We start from the raw sequence: 19,526 nt of genomic DNA, 5'->3' as shown, positions 1-19,526 counted from the left end.
AACTAAACAAGTTTTCAAATTTGCTTTACTAGAACTGAAATCAACCAAATAAAGATTTCCATATCTAAAACCTTTGAACACACAAGACTTGTCATGGAGACTAGAAAGAATAACCTCTTGCGGAAAGAAAGCACATGACAAGGCAATATCACAAATTTGAGCAACCAAAAGCGAATTGAAATTTAGAGATTCAACAAGAGAGACATTTTCAATTGACAAATCATTGGAGATAGCAATTTAACCTAACCCAATCACCTTTCCTTTACTATTGTCTCTAAATGTCACTTTCTCTTGTTCTTTTCCTCCTACTTCAAATATGGTGAACATAGCCCTATCACCGGTCATGTGTTGAATGCATCCACTATTAAGCACCCAATGGCTCCCACCGATGCGGTAGTTCACCTACAAGAGAAAATCAAGCTCTTTTAGGTACCCAAACTTGTTTGGGTCCTTGGAGGTTAGAGACCAAAGCTTTGGGCACCCAAATGGCATTCTTTTTACCACCAAGTATAGGGGAACCCACATATCTAGCAACAATACTACCATCATGAGCCTTCTTAAGCATATAATGAGAATCAAACATGCATGTCTTGGAAGGCTTACTACCGGGGCAATCATTCACCAAATGCCCAACCTCATGACACTTGGAGCAATACTTACCGTTGCTCTTGACAAAACGAGTGACACGGTGAGAAGGTTTCTTACCCTTCTTTGGAATGTATCCAAGTCCCTTATTGTTAAGGATGCACCGTTGCTCACTGAAAATCTTGTCAAGAGTGTTCTTACCCTTGAAGCACCTCTCCAAACTCTTGTTGAGCTTGGCCACTTGCTCCTTAAGCTCATTGTTCTCAACAACAAGTGAGGCATCACAAATAGAAACACAAGAGCTATAGCTAGAGCTAGGCATATCCATAAGATCATCACAAGAGGTAGAAATGCTAGATGATGCAACATGAGGAATATGACTAGAAGCACTATCATCAAGCAAGTCACAAGATATGCCAACATCAATGTGAGCTCCATGTTGAGTAGTGGAAAGGAGGTTATCATGAGCTTCCTTAATCTTCTCATAAGAAATGGTGAGTCTCTCATGAGAAGTCTTTAGCTCCTCATACAAGACCTCCAAAGAAGCATGATCCTTCTCTAGGGCCTTAAACTTGACAATCTCCTTTTCACTATACGCATGGAGCTTCTCAAACATACTCACAAGCTCATCATAGGAAACATCATCACAATCATCGTCACTCTCACTATCACTAAGAGATGCTACCTTAGAAGAGCCCTTAGCCATGAGACAAAGTGGAGCGAAGAGTGATGGAGCCTCCTTGATGGCTACAACGGCCATCTTCTTCTTCTTGGAGCTTGCATCATCACCACCTTCTTCTTCGGACCCGGATGAGGCGGAGCTCTCCTCATTTGAGTTCCATTCCCCGATGAAGGCCTCAATCTTCTTCCCTTCCTTCTTGAGCTTCTTCATGAGCTTGTAACCTCCACTCTTCTTTTTGGATGACTTGTCTCCATCATTATCCTTGGAAGGGCACTTGGAAGCAAAGTATCCCTTCTCACCACACTCAAAGCACCTCAAGTTAGAGAGAGTCTTGTTGGGTCTTTTATTTCTTCTCTTATTGGAGTTGGAGCCCCTTCCTCTCTCCTTTCTTCTTCCTAAGAGATTATTGAACCTTCTAGCAAGAAGGGCAATCTCTTCCTCCAAGTCATCATTGACTTCATTCACCTTGCTCTTGCCCTTGTCTTCAACTTCGGCTTGGAGAGCAATGCACTTCTTGGATGGTGAGGCTTCCTCCATCTCCTTCTTGGATGGTGAGGCTTCCTCCATCTCCATCGGTGTAGGTTGCCCCAAGCCCCTTGAGATCATCCACGATGACATTGAGCCTCCCATACATGTCATTCACACTCTCATAAGGCAACATGGAGAATGTCTCATATTGGATCTTGAGGAAATGAAGCTTGGCATCCTTGTACTCACTTGTGCCCTCATGGATCTCCGCCAACTTGTTCCAAATCTCATATGCGGTCTCAAGGTTGCTCACTCTATCGAACTCCTCTTGGCTCAAAGAGTTGAACAAAGCATTCATGGCTTGAGCATTGAGTTGGAGATTGCGGTGATCAATCTCTGTCAAGGGCGTGCCAGTGATAGCAAAGCCTACATCCACAAAACTCCAAATATGGAAGCTCATAGCTTTGAGGTGAGTAGACATTTTAATTTTCCAAGTAGAGTAGTTAGTGCTATGGAGCATGGGTGTCTTCCCTACATGTTTCACCTCGTTCGACATCTTCTCTCTAGGCGGTGAAGCCCAAACAAGAGAGACCAAGCTCTGATATCACTTGTAGGATCGAGATGTCGACTAGACGGGGGGTGAATAGGCGATTTAAAAACTAATTGACACCTAATCAAAACTAACCTAAGTTGCTAGGCTCGGTGAGGGTCAAGTCTAACTAAGCAACTAAGTTATGTTTTGCAAACCTAGGGTGATAGAGGCTCAATTATATCTCTAGGAAAGTAAATCACACTCCTATGTCATTGTTTAGCAAACCTAGGGTGACATGATCTCAAGTATGTCTCTAGGAATGTAAATTGCACAAATGTAAATGCGACAATCAAATGAGACAAGGAGACAAGAGATTTTTCACCGAGGTTTGGAAACTCGCCGGTTTCCTACTCCCCGTTGAGGCGAGCCCAACTCCACCGCTCAACCACAAAGCCACCGCACGCCCCCTTCGTCAAGGGGTGGGCAAGACGGGAGCCGGCCCACGAAGAGGACTACCCAAGCCTCGATCACTCAGGGTAGTTCTTCCTTCACTTCGAAGGTGGTGAACTCCAAACCACTCACAACTGGCGCCGGGCCTCCTCCACAATCTTCTCGGAGAGGTCACCGGGCAACTCCTTCACAAACCGTCTAGGAGGAGGCAATCTCCAAGAGTAACAAGCGATGACCTGGCTCGGAGATGATCAAGTGCCACACTAGCTCTACAATGGAAGCAATGCACTTGACTCTTGGCTAGAACAATCTCAACCACTACAACGGATGAACACTAAGCTCAAATGTGTGTGAGAGAGGTGCAAGGGGTGTATGCAATTGAATTGGGTGCCAAGAGAGCCCCCTTGCTGCTAGTGGGGGAGTATTTATACTCCCACCAACCAAAACTAGCCGTTGGGGGGGTGAAATCCCCCAATTTTGTGTACTCCTCTGGTCAGACCATGCGACTCTGCAACGGCTAGAAAACTAGTCGTTGTAGCCCTGTCAGAGGGCCCCATCGGCCTGGCCGGTCAGACCGACATTGAGTGTCCGGTCAGACCGGCCTTGGCTCGGTTAGACCGCCCTTAGCTCGGTTTGACCGAATACGGCTCCGTCGGCTCTATATCGGCCAACCCCGAGGACACCATCCCGGCCTCCAGGGGGCCGGTCAGACCACCCAAGTGCCGCCGGTCAGACCGGCCTTGTGCACCGGTCAGACCACTCGCTTGGGGCCAGTCAGACCGGCCAGGGCACGCCGGTCAGACCACCACTATGTGGCCGGTCTGACCGCCCCTAGTCAGGCCGAACACAGTGAATGCAAGTGTGTGTTGAAAAGTGAGCACAAGTCTAAATGCAATGACCTAATGTGGCAATTAAAATCATTTCTTTGCTAGGTCATTACCCCTCTTAATAGTACGACGAAGCTAAGAATAAACTAGCAAATTTGATCGCCCTACACCTCGATCAATTTAAAACTAAAGCACTAGTTTTACCATCTTCTTTTCTTCGCTTCACGCCATCAATTTTAATCCATCAATAATCATCCATGCGCACTCATGATGTGAACCTAACTCAATATAAATATCTCAAAGACAACGGTTAGTCCACAATTAGTGTTTGTCATTAATTACCAAAATTAACAACGGGGGCCTAGATGCTTCAGTCTCCCTCCACCTCCACGAATTAGCACTTAATCCTATATATATATTCCTCTATAAATTTCTATGTACACCCTCTAGAACAATTGGGTTTTGTTTAGTTGAATTTTGCCAAGTGCTATTCACCTTGTCTCTAGTCCTCGCTCAATTAGTCATGATCGACTATAGATTCAGAGCCCCCAATAGTTGGTGTGTTGATTTGCCGGGTCGATTAGATCTACCACTTCAATCGCAACTATTCCTTGTGCTTATTCACCTATTCGCAATATTTAGATTGCATCTTATATTGTTCTTGCAGTGTTCTCTTGTCTGCATTGCAGGGGTCATCAACCGCACGTCACGGTTGGTACGACATCGTTTGTGGTGTAGCGATTGCACGGCGTCCTGGACTTGTTCTGGTTGGTAGCCACGCCGCAAATGTCGCACTCGATCAAAGCGAGAGTTATCCCCTTACCAGAAGATCGGGCCATGAGAGAGAGCGTCATCAGGGTAAGTCCTACGTTCCCTCGGCCCTGGCAATCTTATCGGCTACATTGGTGTTGTTCAAGGCTGCATCGCTTCGACCTCTTGAATCACTCTGGTTCAGTTGATATTTTTGCCTACCTATTTATCATATATCTTAGTTAATCTAAGTAGATTTTTCAATTTACTTGTATCGGTCAGATCTTTTTCTAGGGTTTTGCCGATATCAGTGTTGGCGGCTGTTAAATGTCGATTCTATACCACCAACATCTGCATAAAGTTCAATAATAAAACATCCAACATAGTGATACGTGCTTAATCTCACATATTCCACAAGTGTTGGTGTATATTTGTATGTAGATGATAAATCCTGAAGTTGGGAGGAAAATCAGACTAAAGTGAGGAGAAACGTGTATCCATACAAGGATGGGTGGTGAACTTCATAGAAATACCAGAGAATCAGCCCAAAACACCAAAGAATGGATATAGGAGGACCAGGAGAGGAGCCAGGCCAAAGGCCAGGCCAGGCCAGGGGGGCCTAGCCCAAGTTCGGCCGAACCCCCTGGTTCGGCCGAACCCTGGTGAGCACCGTTGGATCCAAGTTTTGGCATGGACGCTCCAGATCACTCCCTGATGGCGGTTGCGGGGCAGTTCGGATATTTCCCCTTCGCCAACCGTCATACCTACCTCTATATAAAGACTTCACTTCACTCACTTCAACACACACTTTCAAGCTTGAGCTGAATTATAAGAGGCTCAATTGTACTATATTGTATACTATAATAGGAAGAGAGTAGAGTAGAAGAAGTCGAAAGAATTCTGGAGTTGTCGGTAATCTTCTCTTATTTCTTTTATTCTGTTTATTACTCTGAAATATTCTTCCTGAAAATCAGTCAAAGGCTTGATGCTTAGTGCTGCATCAATTGGGATTGACCGGGGAAAAAACGTGGAAACCTCTTGAGAGCTCTCGCGACCTCCTGGGCGAAAAAAGTCTTCCTCTTTCCTTCCCTCTCAGATCCCTCTCCCTCCTCGTCTCCAGTGGTTTGCCGCCAGTGACAAGGGGGAGGGGGTCGAAGGCCCTCTATTCTTTGTAGATCCACAGTTAGGTTCATCCTATAGATTGAGTTCTCTCGTAGTAGTATTTCTTTTGGTTGTCGAGGAGGTTGCCGGCACCAACCATCGTCGTCCTAGCGTTATGGTGGTCGTTGCCGGTGGTTTCATCGGTTCTCGACTAGCATGCTGCTGGGTTTCTCATTATCGTCGCCAACTGGGTTGCAGCCAGACCCAGTCAAGACCTGGTATCGCCGGTCACCTTGGCTATCTCCGGCGTGCAAGCAAAGAAGCGGGCGGCCTCCTGCTTCTTCTCCAGCGATGTAAATTTGTCAAGCAACTGTGTTCGACAAGACAAACCGATGAAGCTTCAACCTCCCCTCATTGGAGGCCCCATCTTTGTCCCAATTTTTGGGCTAGTCTGGGTATGCTTCTTGGTTTCCTTTTGTAGATGTTTGTGTTTTATCCTCCATCGCTGGCAAGATTGAGAAGACTTAATTCCAGTCGGTGTTGTTATGAGGTGAAGCTGTGTTTCTCTTTGAGGCCCCATTTGGGATTGTGCAGAGGCTCCATCAGTTGCAACTCGCTGTGGTCATGCTTGTCACCGTCGACATCAACTCCTACAGGGCAGCTATGAAGGTCTATGGAAGAAGAAGGACTTGATTGCTTTTCTTATCCTAGCTTTTGTCCTTCTTTGCAAAAACATGACTTTTATGTAAATTATATTTTCCCAAGGGGACATCCTGTAAATCTGGCATTGTATCCAGCCTTTTAAAGTAATATATCGGAGGCTTTAGCCTCTTTGTCTCAAAAAAAAATTGGGTTTGATCTACTAAGTCATGCTTAGAACCATGATCTCTAGTCTGCTTTTTGATTGCCAATAAAGGTTTCATCGGGGTTTTAGCCGATGAGTTATCTAGACGTTGCATCGGCTTATAAGGATTACATACAAGTTAGATTTAGCCGATCGCAACAAATGTTTTACTGTTTATCTAATCGTTTGGATTTAACAACATTGGATCTCTAGCCGATGTATGCTTCAACCTTCAGATTAATGTTTTTTCCTTTATATCATTATTAGTCGATTGATTTCTATTGGATTATATTATTGTTTTATTACATTATCATTAGCCAATTGTCTTTATATTGTTATTTACATCAAGTATCATTATATGCATTGGACATATAGCCGATTGCTCAAAACCCTATCGACATCGGCTAGTACCAGCATCGGTTGAAATTACTCCATCGGATTGTCAGCCGATCGGCTCTTTGGTGTTCAACATATTTATCCATCTTGTTAGGTGCAAGATCAAACTGACTAGCACGCTCGCATCTCATCAATATTTTGAACCTGTACTGGCGCTAAGCGGATCTCCTAAGCTGTTGTGTTCATCCACTTAGTTCGCACCAAGCATCATCGGCCGAGAGCGGATTTTTCGTCAACACGTTCCTGAGCTCGGCCGGGGGCACCTTACAGGTGGCAGTTGGTTGGTAGGGGTGGCACACACCCGGGCATAGCACAGGCGTGCCAAGGCGTGGGTGCGCGAGAGTAGCGGCACGCCAATTTCGGACGTGCCAACACTGTTGTAGGCTGCGACATCCAGGCAAAGCGGCGAGCGAGGAAGAAGGGAAGGAAAGGCGACCGGATTCTCACCGAGCAGTAGCCGAGGAGTGGCACACCGGGCAGCGACGGAGGGAAAATGATGGCTGAAGAAGTTTCGGTTGGGGACTACTGAGCTCGCGAATCGTCCACACTCCCGCGGCAAAACAACGATGAGGTTTGATTGGCCGCAGTTCGTCCGTTGTCCCATGCGGCTACGGAATCATCGTAATCGTCGTGCGTGAGCGATTCATCCACGTGATGCTATTTCTTGCTTGCTCCGACTTTAGTGTTGCCATGGAGAGGCAACCCGAAGTGGCAATTAAGGATGGCTAGGCAAAACGGAGTGGTACGCGGGTTTGGGTGGCACGGCTCCAAGCATGTGCGAAGTGTTCGATCGGGTGCCATGAGTAGCTGGGTAGACTGGCATGATGGTGAAGGTGATCGATGCAAAAGGAGGACAAAAAAGAGCTTGCGGTGGCTTTTATAGCCCTAGCGCAGGGGGGGAGTGGTGATGGCTTCTAGTTCTAGGCGAAGGGAAGAGGTGGGGTGGTACAACTGTACAAGGGAGTGAGGATGGTGGGTGGTGCGACGTGGATGAGCCCCGCTCTCATGCGAACGCACAATGTCGCACTGCACCAGGCATGGCCAAGGCTACAAGGTGGTGTGCGGGCATGTGGCAGCGGTAGGGCCACGATGCTATGCGAAACTGTGGTTGACGCGCGTGGGCGTAGTGGAAAAAACTGGACCGGACCGGCGATTCAACTGGAACCAGAGTTTGGCACGGTTCGGTCGAATAGAAAGACCGGACATGCAATTGAACCGCTTCAGACAATCAGACCGCTTGAACCGGCCAGTTTTGTTATGAACCGGACAATAAACCGCCTTCGGTCGGACTGGGTCAGTGAATGAATGGGCCGCACGACGGCCCATTTATTTGGGCCATACTTGTCTGCTGTTGGCGATTGTTAAATGCCAATTCTATACCACCAACATCCGCATAAAGTTCGGATAATAAAACATCCAACATAATTATAGGTGCTTAATCTCACATATTCCACAAGTGTTGGTATATATTTGTATGCAGATGATAAACCCTAAGTTGAGAGGAAAATCAGACTAAAGTGAGGAGAAATGTGTATCCCTACAAGGATGTGTTGTGAACTTCATCAAAATACCAGTGAATCAGCCCAAAACTCCGAGAAATGAACATAGGAGGGTCCAGGGAGTCCACCGACCGAAGGCCAGGCCAGGAGGGCCCAACCCAGGTTCGGCCAAACCCCCCTAATCACCGTTGATCCTGGGGTTTGGCATGGACGCTCCAGATGCTCTCCTAATGACGGTTGCATGGCAGTTCGGACTTTTCTCCTTCTCACAACCGTCATAACTGCCCTATAAATAGACCTCACTTCACTCAATTCAACACACACTTCCAAGCTTGAGCTGAATTATAAGAGGCTCTATGTCACAGCTTGATTTTTTTCATTTTAGGATTTATAAATTATTTAATAAATTATTAATAGAATTTATATTAAATGTTCATTAATTTACAAGTGAAGTTAAATGTGGGAAATAAAATTTCCTAAATTTAAAGCATGAATGGATTTAAATTTTAATAAATTCTCCATGATTAATTATACTCTCTGAAATTTTCTCGGATTTTTCAGAGCTCAATTCCTAAATGATACAAAGAACAGTTCAGTAATTAGTTAATCAATTAATGAGCTAATTATAATTATGTTAAGTGCTTTTCTTGTTTAAAAATCCTTAAATTATAAATTGTTGTTTAAAAGGAATTATTAGAAATGATCTTAAAAGCCTAAAAGAGAAGATCTAATTTTAATTTGTTAAATCTCAATATAAAAGTGGGCTAGATAAAATTTTGTTAAATACTTCTCTTGTTTCTATAGTTCCTAGATATTTCTGGGATTTATTTGAGCCAAGGAAGTATTTTTAATCAATGGAATATCATTTCATGAATAATTTAAATAGAAAAAGGTTTTAAAATCTCCCTTTTGGCTTTGGGCCGAAAGTCGGCCCAAGTCTCTCTCTCTCCCTCTCCTCGGCCTGCTTGCGTCCGGCCCAGCCGGCCCAGTCCGCCGTCCCTCCCTCCTCTCTCTCTCGGTGCCGACCTGTCAGTCGTCTTCAACCTCCGGCCGCTCCTAGCCGCGCCACAAGCCGCCGATCTCCTTCCAAATCCGGCCGCCTCCTTCCTTCTGCGGCCAAATCAATTGAGGGGAAATAATCTCCTTGATCTCCCATTCCTTTTCTCTTTAGGAAACCCGAGCTAATTCGTTTGGAAATCGTCGGATTCAATGCCGATTTGGTTAGTTTCTCTTTCGAAACCCTAAAACCTTCCGTCTCGCCGCCGGTCGCCGTGGGCCTCCGTCGCCGCCTCCTAGCCCCTATAAAAGGATCCCCGGGACCTCCTCTATCCGCTGCCACCTTCGCCCTAGCTTGCCGCCTTCTCTAGCGCCGCCTCCGCGTGGTTCTTTGCGTCGTCGCCGCCGGCGGGTGTCCAGTCGGGCGCCGCCGTCGCTTCGGTCGTCGCCGTCGATCGCCGTCTCCTTCTTCAGCATCGTGAGGAGGAGCAGCACCTCGTCCACCCCTCCGTTGCCGCCGTTTCCCGCTAGAGCACCGCCGTCACCGCCGCCCCGAAGACCGCCGCCGCTTCAACCTCACCGCCGTCGTCATCCGTCGTCGTTTGCCGTCGTCCAAGCCGCTGGTAAGTTCGCCGAGCCGAGCTCTACGCGTTGGTGCCCTCCGTTTGCGCCGCCTCGCCGCCGTTCGCTGTCGAGCATGGGGTGCCGAAGCCGCCGCCGGTGATGACGTCATCGTCGACGTCAGCGCTTCGTCAGCCGTAGACCCGTGGTGGACCGGATCGATCTCGGCTGTCCGTTTGGCTTAGATTAGATCTCGGCCGTTGGTTTCGTAGACCGTCTCTGTGAACCCGGTTTACCGTGGATCGTCTTTGATGACGCAATAAATCTCTTTTCCTTTTCAAAAATAATTCCTTATTGCGTCATAATTCAATTAAAATCCATATAAATGCTTTAATCCGGTTTAATCTTTAAAAATTCATAATTAATTCATATGAAGTCAGAATGAGGCCGTTCAAGTCTCATAATTCATCTAAAATTATGATCTGCATGTTTGTTTACTTTATATGTATTGTTTATCTGGTTTATTTTAGTCTTTTTCCTCATTTTGCGTGTTAGCTTGTCGTTTCCGTCGTTTCGAAGGTTCGCGAGTGCGCCGGAAGTGTTCAAGAAGATTAATTGAAGACCGAATATTGCAAGGCAAGTCACACAGATCCCAAACACAATTCCTTTGAGCATGTTGATCCTATATTTAAATTCTCTATTTATTTCAACTGTGCATTTATTTTCGAATGTCACCGGGTGGTGTGAATTATTCCTTAGTATGGCCAATTTGCATTGATTACTCTATTCCTTGATACCTTGGGTTATTATAATTTGACTAGTTGGATTTATATATTGGTTCAACTAGATATATTAGATATAATTGCTTAGCCATGCTTAGAAACATTAGCACACAATTAGGATAACTAATGTTTTACTATTACTTAATGATGGATATTTAATGATAGCTCACGATGGCTAATCGTGATTGGTTAATTAATTAATTTGCCAACTAAAACTTGATAAAGGTGGGTTGTGAGCACATGGTTTTGATGGTCGTGCTCATGACAATTAAGGACCGGTTCACGAGTTTCGGTTGTGAAACATTAACCATGCCAACCACAAGCCAGAATGGACAACGGCTGGACACTTTGTATAACAAGGCTCATTGCGGAGCACCAGACTGAGAAGTGGCGGAAATAAGCCCACGGTGATCGCTGGGGAATCCATGCCTTGTTTTATAAGGGGGTGATTATGATCCAGGAACGGTGCACTGCTTTGAGTTGAGTTATGCGAGGGGTCTTGTCACAATCACTCGCCATGGTGACGTGTCTGCACGGACATGGTGACATGACGGTGGGTTGTGTCTTGTGGGTACAGTGGTACACCTCTGGCCAGAGTAAAACTATTCGAATAGCCGTGCCCGCGGTTATGGGCGGGTCGAACAATGTCTTTCGTGATTAGTCCCACACTACTCATTAATAATAATGTGGTAATTGATGGTAATTAATTTAGCTCCTGGTTTGGAATGGTACATTCCTGGTTTGGAGATAGATCTGTGCAGCCGGGTACGGTTGTTCAGGATGGTTGGGCCTGTGCAGCATGAGTGTGCTTTTAAATGATTGATTAATATTGATGATTAATTACTCTATCGTTTTAGAATTCTCAAATTGTTTGCTAAATGCTGCTTTTGCAAATGAGCCCTATATTATGCCATCCTTTGGTATTCTTGTGCACTTGCATATTTGCTGTATGGCTTGCTGAGTATGTCATATGCTCACCTTGCAATAATCAATCAAATCTCAGTTGAAGACAAGTTGCGAAGGAGAAGGCGTTTGGCTTATAGCCCAGTTGAGCTGCCTGTGAGAGTGGAGCCGGAGCTTCGCTAGACCGTAATTCCGTTGCAGTTTTCTTTTCTTTTGTAAGTATGTAACGTATTATATTGATGAATCTGTATATTAAATTGTCAGTTTGTGTACCTCGGCTGATTCCTGGACGAGGATTTAATGCACAAATAAGTTCGGAAATTACTAGTGAATTTCTGGGCGTGACACTCTATTGTACTATATTGTTTACTAGAATAGGAAGAGAGTAGAGTAGAAGAAGTCGGAAGAATTCCGGAGTTGTTGGTAATCTTCTTCTGTTTCTTTTATTCTGTTTATTACTCTGAATTCAATATAACATTCTACCTGAGTAATTTAGATTTATCTTGTGAGAATTATCTCTTGGTTAGTTCCTAAGTAGCATATGGGATTATTGTTCACTATAATTAACTAAAATATAGTGATTGCTTTGGTGAGTTATAAACACTAAAGTAGATATTAATTGCTTAGACGTGGTGTTTAGGTAATTGTTATCCAGTAATTGTTGCGTATCCCACAGTACGTTTGAGGTAGGTGTAGAGGTGGTGACAGCCCTCAAGATCACTTAAGTCCTTCCTGTCCGGTACGTAGTAGAGCGACATCTGGGAACAGGGGGTTGCTAGTGCCTAAAGTATTGCATTAGGATTACAGTTAAGATTTCCCTAGACACTGTTTCTCACTAGAAAATTATCTCTATCCTGGCCTATCATTTGCTTGGTGTCCTTAGATGAACCGGAGGAAGATCTGACCACACACGTTCCCTTGGATTCGATACCCTTGGAAGTGCTACATCGGTATATCCGTGCGCTTGCGGATTTTATCTGTGATCGTAATAAATGCCAACATCTGCAAGCTTAGGCTTGATTTTACCCCTGGTCGATTGGTTGGAAGGCAACTCCCATAGCCATTCTATCAGCCGAATGTATGAGTCAATATGGAAATACTTATGTTACATGTACTTAATGAACCGCGGTTCAACTGGCCGGTTCACATTCGGACCGTCAGATCGGTGAACCAGGAGGGGTGACCGGGTCATCTACCGGTCCGGGTTTTTCCACTATGAGCGTGGGTACGGGAGGTTGGGACAGGCGACGTGATGGTCGGTGTCCACTGGTCGCACGAATCCCGTGCGAGAACGACTCGGAGATGAGGGCGGGTGCGGTGTGTTGAACGAGATTGACCACTGCGTCGGCTCTTTGTCGTCTAGCGCGCAACACATGGGAGGCGGTGCGTGATGCGTTGGCAACCGAGCCTCGTACGTCCATCGCGTCACGGCACTGTTGTGCGCAGGCCTATGTCATATGGCACGACATGCGGGGAGAACAAGGGAGGGGCACGGCGCGCGGAGCTAGGGGTAGTGACGGCTCGGCGATACGGCTACGTTTAGGGCGCGGCTCGGCATTTTCTGACGGTGTCGAGGTGCAGTGGATGGGGCGGACTCTAGCGGCGAGCTCGCTGGCGATATGATGGCAATGGGCTCCATCTGGTACGGCGACAGTAGCGAGCGATAGCGTCAGGGCTTCGGAGGGAGAGAGGAATGAGCCGCGGTGTCGGCTCGGCTTGGTCGCTAGCTAGGTAAGAGGGGCAGTGCTGGTAGGCTGCGCCGGCCTGGGCTGGGCAAGGTAGGGAAGAAATAAAGAGACGAGGAAAAGGAAGTGTTAAGGGACCAAACTTTTAAGAAAAGGCACATTTTGCTATAGGACATTGCAACTTCGTGGTTTTAGCTGTAGAACACCGTGTGAAGTGACTTTTGGGGAAGACACTCTCAAATGTTGGATATTTGCTGGTGGACACCGCGCTCATTAAAAATAATAATTTCTGGTTGAATAGGAGAGAGAAATCGCGTGAAATGTGAAAAATATCCTTGGGCCCAATGTCAGCTCTCCTATCTCTCTTCTTTTCTCTCTATATTCCTCCTTCCAGCGTCGCGCACGCCTCCACGACTCGCACGCCTCCACGACATCCACCGCTTCTCCCTCGCGGGCTTCCACAGGCTTTGCGTCGCCCGCGCCGGAGGTGCGACGAGAGTCGTAGCCGAACACACTCCGCACAGCGTCGCCGCGAGCCATCGTGCCCCGCCTCGCCTCGCAGTGCGACACTGGACGGAGGAAGATAGAGAGAGAAAAGAAGAGAGATATGAGAGTAGGCCCATGGGTATTTTTGATATTTCACGCGATTTCTCTCTCCTTTTCAACCAAAAATTATAATTTTAATGAGTGCGGTGTCCACCAGCAAATATCAAACATTTGAGAGTGTCTTCCCCCAAAAGTCACCTCACGTGGTATGCTACAGCTAAAACCACGAAGTCGTGATGTCCTGTAACTAAATTTGCCTTAAGAAAACTGCTAGGCTAGGCCCACTAGGGAGCAAAGTTAGACTTTAGCTTTAAAAACGTGAAATTGATTTTCTCAAATAATTTTAGTTTACAAAGGTTTAAATTAATATGTTCATTTATTTGTAAAATAATTCCTTAAATGATATTAATTCATAGAAATGGCTCTTAGTAAAGTAATTAATATTTGCTTTTATTTGCAAAATACTTTCTTAAATGGTATTAATTTATAATCTGGCTCTTTAAAAAAATATTATTTGAATTCCATAAATAGATTTAGAATTTGAAATTTAATTTCTTATTTGATTCAATTTGGCATTGGCATAACATGAAAAAAAAATCCAAAGAATACCAGCACTATGGACTTTCAAATTTTTTTATTATTCCAAATTTTTGTTTCCATATTTTAAATCAAAAATGTTCAAGGTGTTAGAGATATTCATCTTGTATTCACAATATATTTAGATTGCATCTTCTACTCGTTTGCTTGTGTACTTAATTTGTTTGCAACAGATAGCTTTATTGGGGAGGTCAATCGCGTTTTGGCTTGGTTGATAACGGATAAGTGGTGTAGTGATTGGGAGAGGTTTGATCAATCTGGTTGGAGCCTTTGGATTATCAACATCAGTCTCCAAAATCGACCAATCCAATACCTATTGTAAGATTAGGACCTAATTCCTCGTCATAAAGTATACTTGCGTCGTTACGCATGTTAGCCGCGGCCTGTGGTGCGGCGCACCAACGCAATAATGCAAAAATAGCTCAAGAGTCTGCTCTCTCTTTACAAAATGCGTACACAGTCAGTCCTATTAACATACACCCTACATCAATAAGCAAATATTCAACTTTCAACGAGACATATTTTTTTTTAATATTTGATATGTTGATTTTTTTCAGGTGTTTGACCATTCACCTTATTTAAAAATTACACAATTACCTTTTATTTTATAGTGACTTGTTTAATCATTAAATATATTATGAGCATGACTTATATTTTTGCTTTAAATTTTGAATAAGAAAAATCAATGGCGTCAAACGTTAGAATCAGGAGGGAGCATATTTTATTGTGGCTTTTGATATCTACATAGAAGTATGAACCTTGAGCATATATATATCTCAACCCATAGACGTTTCCTGTTGCCACACGATCTCAAAAAAGCTCACCATATTTGTAAACTACGGACGGTGACAACATGAAAAATGCTCCTGTTAGTATATACTACTAGAAAAAGTATTTTTCCCGGCGTAGGGGTCTTTTTTCGCAGGTGGACATGACCCTTAGAACCAAATAACCATCTACAAAAATATAAATCAGGGTGAAGTTCGCTCTCCGCCTGCGAGACGAATCTTATGTGGTCAGCCTACAAAAATCGTACCTAGCAAAAAAAAAAAATCTTTACTCCTTATCTCCTCCTCCCACCCTCTCCCCATCACTCATTTCTCTATCTCCCTCAACACTTCTCCTCCCGGCCTCCCCTCCACACCTCTCCTCTCACCGGCCTCTCCCCTCCCCTCACCTCTCCTGCTCTCCCCGGCCGCCGGCCGGAGGCGGCGGCGGCTACCGGCGGTGGCGGCGTGTGCTCCCAGTGGCAGCGGCTGCGGGCGGTGGCGGTGGAGGGCGGCAGCGGCAAGGAGGGTTGAGGCGGCGCGGCTCCCGGCCCCTCCCTCCCAGATCTGGCCGGAGGAGGGCGGGGGGAGAGCAGTGGCCGGCGGGCCGGCCCCTCCCTCCCAAATCTGGCCGGAGGGGGGCGGGAGAGGGCGGTAGCCGGCGGAGCTCCCCTCCCTCTATCGTCAGACATGGCGGCGGCGGCGGCGAGGAGGGTTGAGGTGCGGCGGCGGCAGCGGCGGATGACGGCAGGGCGCGGCAGCGGGCGAAGGCCCCAGCCCCTCTCTCCCTCCTGGCGGCGATGGGGCGGACGACGGCGGGGCGCGGCCGTGAGGCGACGGTGGCGGACGATGGCTCCCGGCCCCTCCCTCCCTCCCGTTGATGTGAGAGTTTTTGCTGATGAAGATGGATGAGCTATATGTATAAAGTGATTTTAGGAATGATTTTACATGTGATTTTGTTTTCTTTCTTTGCTTGAATTGATTCTTGTGAAACTGAAATATGGCTGGTGCATGTGAAACTGAATTTTGGATGAACTGGTGACTTCTCTGTTGCTTCTCTGTTGGATTTGGATTCACTGGATTAGATGGGGAATGGGTAGGAACTGTATTAGGAACGGATAGGGAATGGGTGGGAACTGTATTAGGAACGGGAAGCTACCACCAGAAACGGCAATAGCTGCCCATATTTTTTTAGCGTTGGAAGCTATTTTTGCAGGCGGATCAGTTACACGTCTGCGAAAATCAAATATTTTTACAGTCGTTAAGTTGCAGGCCGCTTGCCCGCCTGCGAAATGGTGATTGGCCCGCCTGGAAAAACACTTTTTCCAGTAGTGCTCCTGTTAGCATCTAGCATCGCAGCATCTTTTATACTCTAGAACATTGACAACAGATATATCCATTAATAAGACTCTATAGCTAGGTTAACATGACAAGGTAAAAAGAGAGAAATTTGTAGCCTGCATATCCACAACTCCCTTGATCGAGTATCGTACCAAATCAGCCTGCCATTCAAAAATACCACCACATGCTATATCAGTGTAAACATCTAGAAAATCGTAGTGTCCCACAAACAAAGTCTGATACTCCATCGACTAGCTTCTTTATGTACAACTCTCTGCCTTCTCGAGAAGGAAAACAAGCAGCTGGTTGCACAAGAACAGCCTCATCTAGAATCTAGACAGTATAGCAAGTTCCGAAGTATTTCTTCCATAATACGAAGGCAGCATCAACAGCAGGATGTGTCTGACTTATCAGTAGTCTATTATCAGTTTTGATGTCAACACAACTTGGGAGTGAAGCCTTTTGGCACTCCATTAATTCTCCCCATGCATTTCCATACCATTCGTTGCTTTCATCGTCACAGACGAAAGTGACATCAAATGTTTGAAGAGATCTTGCTTTGGATAGTAAATGCTTCATAAAGCACATTTGATTTGAGTTGTCCTTCACCTTGACTTCAGTCAGGGAAACATATTTGAGGCTTGCAAACAAGTAGCTGCTTATCTCAGAATTCAGGAAGTATTCATAAATCTCATCTTCAGAACTCAGGGAGTCTTCATCAATCTCATCTTCTGAATTCAGGGGGTCTTCGTCAATCTCATCTTCGGAATTCAGAGGGTCTTCATCAATCTCATCTTCATCCCATTCTGAATAAGCAATCTACAAAACAAGGGTAAAATTTTAATTAACTCACTTGACCAAGAGATGTCTTTAAATTGTAACATATCAGTTGAAGGTGTGAATCTAATATTACCGAAATGCAAAGGTGTTCAATGTGCGGAGCAAACTTCAGTAAAGAAGCTAACGATAGAACATTTGAGCGTTGGCCAAAATCTATGGTCAGGCGGGCTTCCCTTATGTTCTCAAACTTGCAAGTAATTCCCTCCAGCATATTAATGTTGAACTGAAAATCATAAGAACATAGTTAGGCCTGACATATGTCCATGGTGCAAGTTTGCATCGACCTACTAATCTAAGCAAACATTCAAATATTACACCATGATCCTGTAGTTAGAAAGGTTCTTGAAGCTTCATTTTCAGAACCTAAGAGCCATATTGTCAGCAATGTTGGGATTTGTATAGGAGTACATGTCTTCAATTCACATTTGCCAAAACACGACATACCATCTCTACAATCTCCGAGTTTCACATTGACCAATTCAGTCAAACTGTAATTAAGTTGTCAAAATACTACTTTCTATCCAAAAACAAGTTAGATCATCCCAACAGCCTTACTCTGAGCAATCAAGGTGAACTAGAAGCAGTAAAAGAATTGTCCTCCGACAACTATCACAACCAAAATTTAGGAGAGAGATCAGTCCTTCTCAGAAAATGATGATGAATACACCTTTTGTTCTGAGAAGGAGTATTCATCATCATCAAGGCCATGACGCAAGGTACTTCACGCCAGTCTGAAAATAGTCAGTTCAGGGAAATGACTCGTGAGCTACTATAGCAGTCAGGTGCGGATCCAAGAACAAAAAATTAGGGGGGCTCAATTACACAATTTCTTCAACCTACAGCAATCTAGAGATCTTTAGTTTATCATTCATGGTGAAAAAATTGAAGGGGTGCTCCAGGGGGTATTCATGAGTCTTGTGGGTGTAGGGGGCACACGAGTCCCCCCTGCACCCACGTTGGATCCGCCCCTGATAGCAGTTGCAGTGTTACTGTGTTAGTGAGTGAAACTCAGTGGAAATGCAGAACATACTACATATATACAAGACATAAATGAGATCAGCAGTGCCCCCAATCAAGTCTGCAAATTACCTGTGTAAATGAGGTAACTAAAATTCATAAATGTGGATGAACATGTACATGGGATTCACAAGCAGACAATGAGGCAAGCAAAGATAGGCGTGTAATGAAAATTGGGATCCAACGAGGTATTCAAATGGTTTGACGTCGTAACTTATCACTGATGAAACAGAGCTTATTGACAGTAGAAATATTCTGGAAAGCATCGAGGAAGTCTTGGGTTCCGAAGAGGCGATCGAATGAGATGGTCGCCTCCTCCAGCATGGGGAGCGGCATTGGTATTCGGCAGCCGTTGTCGTCACCCATCGCCATGGTGATGAAGAGTTCCCGGAGTTTGGGCGCTCTGATGGCCCACGTGTCCACGCCGCCGCCGGTGGTGGTGATCACGAGTGACAACTTGAGCACGGCGAGTTTCTCCGCCGCGACGATGAGGTGTTCGAGCTGCGTGCCGGCACCGGCGAACGGGAGGGTGACATACACGAGGTCGAGGCGCTCGAGGTTGGGGAAGCCCGGAAAGCCCGGCGGCGCCGCCGGCATGTCGCATTGCTCGAGGTCGAGGCGGACGAGTGCGGCGCAGGAGAAGAGGGCGGGTCCGGGAAGGCGGCACGGCTTACGGCCTAACGAGAACTCCAGGCTGAGATCCTGGACGCCCTTCCGCGCCATGGCGCGGAGCCAGCGGGCGGCTCGGAAGACGTCGCGGCGGGCGACGCGGGCGCGGAAGCCGCGGACGGGCCGCGCGCACCGCCACAGGGCGCGGCCGCCGCCGGAGTAGGCACGGGGCAGCTCGATCTCGAGGTTCTTGATCGACTCCCAGCGGCGGCGCTACGCGCGGGAGAGGCAGGAGGTGCGGACCAGCTTGTGGAAGGGGAGCAGCACGAGGATGCGGTCGTCGAGGATGTCCGACGGGAGCGCCATCAGCATGTCCGTCCTGGGCGGCGGCGGCGGCGGTGGCGCCTGGGCCGGCAGTCGCTGGCGCTTGGGGGAGGACGGGGAGGAGGAGGAGCCCGAGGTCGCCATTGTTTTGGAGGTGGAGGTGGAGGTGGAGGTGGCTTGCTGACGACGCTATGATCCAACGGCCTTCTTCTTGAACCTTCCCCAAGATATTTTATAGGGTCAGCCAACGAGTTGGAGGATAAAATCGAGCTAGCCATGTTTAGTTACCAAAAACTTTTCACAAAAATATCACATCGAATCTTTAAACACATATATAAAGTATTAAATATAGATAAAACGAGAAACTAATTGCACAGTCTACAAATCTTTTGAGTCTAATTAGTCCATAATTAGCTATAAGTGC

The 19,526-nt window shown here is 46.1% G+C and overlaps 1 non-coding gene across 1 annotated transcript; it reads right to left on the bottom strand.

The window, feature by feature from the left end:
* Positions 1-16,461: 16,461 nt before the first annotated feature.
* Positions 16,462-19,301, bottom strand: LOC107282018 (uncharacterized). Its single transcript, XR_010734357.1, has 4 exons — positions 18,384-19,301; position 17,708; positions 17,226-17,375; positions 16,462-17,131 (listed from the first exon to the last, which is right to left on the bottom strand). It is a non-coding gene; the product is annotated as an uncharacterized protein (transcript).
* Positions 19,302-19,526: the final 225 nt, after the last annotated feature.

The sequence above is a fragment of the Oryza sativa genome, chromosome 8 (genome assembly GCF_034140825.1).
Source record: "Oryza sativa Japonica Group chromosome 8, ASM3414082v1".
NCBI classification, from domain to species: Eukaryota; Viridiplantae; Streptophyta; class Magnoliopsida; order Poales; family Poaceae; genus Oryza; species Oryza sativa.
Note: the sequence above shows the minus strand (reverse complement) of the source record. Positions and strands in the feature narration are given on the sequence as shown.